Raw genomic sequence first — 5,632 nt, forward strand, 5'->3', positions numbered from 1 at the left:
TTGCAAAGCTGAGCATCAAAGCACTCCCGTAATGCCGTTTGAAAATGTACCTACTGGTTAGTATCATTATATAAAACACGGTTTGATGCCAATATACGTTTTGATCTCATTGCGTTTACCGCATGCTCACTCCGTTTAGATCAGTACGCTTATGTTTTCATTTCATATCTAAACTTCTTTGGTTTGAAGAACCGGGTAACACAATAACACACACGCACAATGTTGCTACTATTCGTAATATCATCATTATCTAAGAACATGATAATGTATAATGTTGTTGCAGATACCTATTTATCGACAATATAATTACACACTCACTTTAATCATGCATCAACATTAATGTTAAGGAGAAACACATTTATGGCACATATTAATTGCTTACACTTTATTTATATTACCAATTTGTAAATATAACATTTTCTCTTGACTCATAATTATATGTCGATCTGTAGATTCATAATGCTATCTGTTCTTCGGTTGCTTCTATTATTTTACCAATCACTTACTGTTCGCGTTTGAGAAAAAACATATTTTAAGCAGAGATATGTTAAAATTGATGATCGAGAAGTTATGTTGTGTGGTAGCATACCAGTACGAAGACGTTATTATAATCCGATACTTAAACCAATAGTCACCCAAGTGTACGTATGCGGAATACAGCAAAATCGTTAGGTCTTAACTGAATAAATATTTTCCGTTTATATTGAATAAGCGAATGATGCGAATCCATAAAATAAATCAGGACACATTATTTCATTGTATGTGTTGTTAACCCATTTATTCATAGCGTCTAGAAAAAGGCCTCTGCAAACAGCATAGATCCAGATGAGACGCCGCATGATGCGGCGTCTCATCATTGGTTACGCTGTTTGCTTAAAGGAATTTATATAACAAATATTCTTAATATTGAAATAAATATACTAGACATCCTTAATTTTGAAAATAAATTGATCCATTATAGAAGGATGGGAGAGTCCATAAAGAGGCATAAATGGGTTAATAAAATGTCATTAACACGAAATACCATCATTCATATGGATACCAATAATGGTGCAGTAAGCTGAACTTGTAAAACCATAGATAACACTACATTTGGCTAGCTTAAAACATGCGCTTTTCCCTTACGACATACCTACAGTAATAACTGTTCAATAAATAAAAATATTCAAGGGTGTTCTTGTGTTATTGTTTTTACTATATTTCTCTCCTATTAATGTCTTGGTACTATTTTAGGAACTTGACTTAAACTGTATATTAAAGTACCAAGTTACATTTCGTCTAGCTTCATGTTTAAAGTATACAGTTTAAAGTTTCTTAATTGTGTTATTTATTATTTTCAAACCAATACAACAAACATAAAGTTGATTTCTTACTGAACAGCTTTTCAAACCTTAAAGAAAGATGCACACCCTAACAGCAAAACATAATGCAAATATTAACGCAATTCTTTTATGATCATATTTAAACAACGGAAATCCTTTGGGGACACCCGATGAATTACATTAAATTATATAATAACTATTGGCAATATATTATATTACTATTGGCATTAATTATTTGCGCGGAATTGCACTTTCCTCGAATAAAGCAATTTCATCATACAGATACAGCAGCGGTCGAACTCTCGGGAATAAACATGTTCGAGGAACTAGACAAATGTTTCGTCGGAACAAGAGCAAATTAAACACTGCAAAAAGGGTGCTCTTTGAATTGCATTGAACTGATATATATTCCGTCGGAATAATTGTCTTTTTAACACTCTTCACGGTCAACTATATGACAATAAGAGATATTAGCTGGAATCCACATGCTTTCCATGGAAGTCAATGCTAAACTGTTGATTACTTTAGTTTGACATTACATATTATTGTATTGAGCACAAAGGACACAAGCATTGCTAAACAATTACGTTAAGCGCGGTTGTCCCTAACGTGTAATAGCAGATTAAACGCTAAATTGCCCTTTGGAAACGAATGTCGGAGAATTTCATGTTAGAATTAAACTTCATAGACGCAAGTGTTGCATTATGTTGGTATTTTGGTTAATCGAAATCAGTATTAATATAGAGTCTGGATGATTGCGAAAATCTTAAAATATGTGCAGTATTTAATATAATTTCGGTTTATACTAGTATGTAAAATGTGTAGTTCACAGTTGACGTTATGATAACAAATTGCAAGTATCTGAAACAATAATTTGGCGGTGCTCTGACAAACATTTTGTTCTGAAACAAATTCAAATGCATGTATCGGTATCTTCTTTACGCTGTTCGTTAATCTGTTCAATGAAGTAAATACTATTCGATTGGTTGATCCATAACAAAAGCTTTGTTTGCTTTTATGAAAAATGGCGTATTCCTTTCTGTAAGTTGTTTTATGTCTGCTATAATAAATTGTTGACATTGAAATAGTATATACTAATTTTATATTCACCTGAATTTATTACCTCTCCCGTAAAAGCAACACGAGTAATACAAAGAAGCAAATGGTTAAGACCTTTGTTGGTGCATTTACTATTCGTGAAATACTTTATGAAGCTTATGAACACTATTTTAAGATATAGTTAAGATACAACTCCTCAGCGTAAGTTAAGAATGCTAACATCACAAACGAGGAAAATAATGAAATAATTATTTTTAAAGAAAAAAAGCACAGTGAGATTGTAGAGTTACTTATCATATGATATCAGCGATAATTTCCTAATGCATATATGTGACCAAGATACAATCTTTACATTAGTTGATGCCCGAAATCGTCGGACAATTTGTCGTAATAATAACTGATGGCATCTACTGAGAGAAGCTCCACTTTCATATAGCGAAATACGTTGTGCGTTTCTATTAAATGAATAATTCGTTAAAGTAGTTAAAAAAGTTTAACACGCGTTGTAGTTTTACATAGATCAATTATAGTGTAAGTTCACCTTTAAAGGTTAGATTGTTTCTTGTTGTGAAAGGGCCTCAAAAAATAAATACCAGTTGTACCCAATACATAAGTGAGAAAGCGTGAAAAGTCACAACACCGCTATCCTGTATAACAGTCGCCTGTGAATATAATGCCGTGTGAAATTTTATTGTTAACAAACAAACTGGCAGCAAAAACAAATTCACAATTAGATTATATAACTTTCATTTCGCAAAATTTAATGTCGCGAGAGTTGACCTCTCTATGCTTATTAGATTAACGTTATAAGTAAAGACACACATACAACATTAGCGCCGATGATATTCCCAGTATAGATACATGAGTTCGAATATCGGGCAATATCCTTTCGACTCTCATAGAATTATGTGTGTTTGTTAATGCTAGCTTAACGTATATCAACAATTCAAATGATCTTTATTGATACGTGTCCACCATGGGCATGCCTTAAGTAATTTACGAGAATTATCTAGGCGGCCTAGTATTGCAATTTCTTTAACGTTCAAGGCGACAAACTAATGTTCCTGAGCTAAACGTTATTCACAGAGTCACGAATCGCTTGTAAACGTGTTATTCATGCGTGCAAAGCAAATTTGTATCGTAGCATGTTTATACCGAATAGCATTTTTACACATAAATCGTGATCAGAAACAAGTCATGAATTTTCTACGCGCCCTTATTTCTTAGTTCTAAATGTGGCGAAATGTTCACTGATAATTGGTGTCTTGTAGTGTTTTTATTTCTGTCAAAAAACGAGTGTGTTATGTTACACACCGACGTAAACATTAAAAGTATGTCTTGATTAGTGTATCGACCATACATTTACCATGGTACACTGTGAAAACACTTTTTTGTTATCAAATTCAACCTCACTTATGGTATCGTTATATAGATTCATGTTGAATTTCGATCTTTAATATTACTTACTTCCTCTTTGGCTTATGACAACCGGTTAACGTTTATATAATAATAATATAGGACCAACCATTTAGGTTTCTCCACAATATCCGTTGTTTGAGTGTTTGTGCTATTATTATTGATTCTTTTCATATATTTGTAAACATTTGTATATATGTGGTAGACTTGCATTTCTGTTTTCCGAGAGAAGGTAGTGCATGTTACTTGGATTCCAATATTACTCAGTATTAAGACAATTTAATAAGATTCAACAAACGTCAGCGATACATTCGGACATACACGTATATCCTTAGTACGTCGGACAACCTAAATATTTATATAACTCACCAGGCACATGCGTTCCCGCCATTCTTTGGGGATACATTTTGTTTCGAGACCTTATAATTATGTGCATCGTGATGTTATATCAAGCAATATCACTTCATTATCTGTCCCAGATGGACAATTACGCGCGTAGCTGGTTTTCAATTATATCATGAACACATAATCATGCTGATATCAAATAGTTCCTGCATGCGTTTGTATCCAGAGGGAGGTATTCTCTTTAATCTCGTATACAGCAAATTTAATAACTGTCTAATAAACGATGTTTTCTTCACAGGATTGTTTCATGCACATAGCTATTCCTTAGTTGCGCTGTTCCATTTATTGAAACCGGATTTATATGATAACATTTACTTTTTTTTAAACTGTCATATGAGCTTGTGTATTTTTTACTTAAACAACAGTTTCAATACATTTGGCGGCATAACGTTTATTGAAGACAAAAAAGCGTTATGGCGTTTCCATTAAAATACAAAAAGTATGAGTATGACTTAACAGTTCTAGAAGAAATAATAAGCAAGCTTACTTCACATCTATGTAATTTACGATAATTGTATCCCATGGTATCACTGAAAAATTGATCAACCGTCGATTAAAAGGGCCTTTTCACGTGTTGGTAGATTGAAAAAATAAAAATAAGTTGTTTTAGATTCGCAAATTTTCGTTAAAATTATGATATTTGTGAGGAAATATTAAAACTGAACATTTACCATTCTCTTAAATAGTCTTTATATGCACCTTTCGATCATTTGATAATTATAAAGCGTTGCAACGCGAAACGATTGCATAATTTGGTTATGTTGTTGTCGTTATATTTTGGGAAAATATGAGGATTGCTCATATAATTAACAAATACATCCTCTCATAGTATGATCACCGATGGTCGAGTGGTCTAAGCGGTAGACTTTTCACCCCAGGACTCCAGGGGTCAGGAGTTCGAGCCCAGTTAAGGGTAACATTATTTTTCCTTTTTTAATCGTATTCTTGTGTATTTTTTTAATAGAGATTTTTAGGTCCAATGTTTAAATTTGTCAATATAAAGCATTTAATAACAAGCTTCAATACATGCCAAAAACTTTGAAAAGGCTCCTTTAAGGCTCGCTTTGATAATGTGTACACTATTTGAACCACGGCCGAATTATGTTTCCTTAAACCCGGGTTACATTATCCCGATCAACGGAACTAAATTAAGATTATATACCCATGTAGTTCAATTAACCTAACTGGCATATTGTTAATGTTCAGTAACAATAATCATGTATAATAGAAACGTCGATTATTTATATTCCAAATAAGTGTAAGTTTTTTTAAGAGTTGAATGTTATGTCATTACTTGTATATGTTACTTGTCAGAAGACTAGAATAAAGCCTAGTGGCCATAAACATTATGTCTCACCTGATGTTTTCGGAATTTATTTGTTTCAATCATACAAAATGAACAGTTTTTATGAAAACAAGCGTTTTATACG

The sequence above is a fragment of the Dreissena polymorpha genome, chromosome 8 (genome assembly GCF_020536995.1).
Source record: "Dreissena polymorpha isolate Duluth1 chromosome 8, UMN_Dpol_1.0, whole genome shotgun sequence".
Classification (NCBI taxonomy): domain Eukaryota; kingdom Metazoa; phylum Mollusca; class Bivalvia; order Myida; family Dreissenidae; genus Dreissena; species Dreissena polymorpha.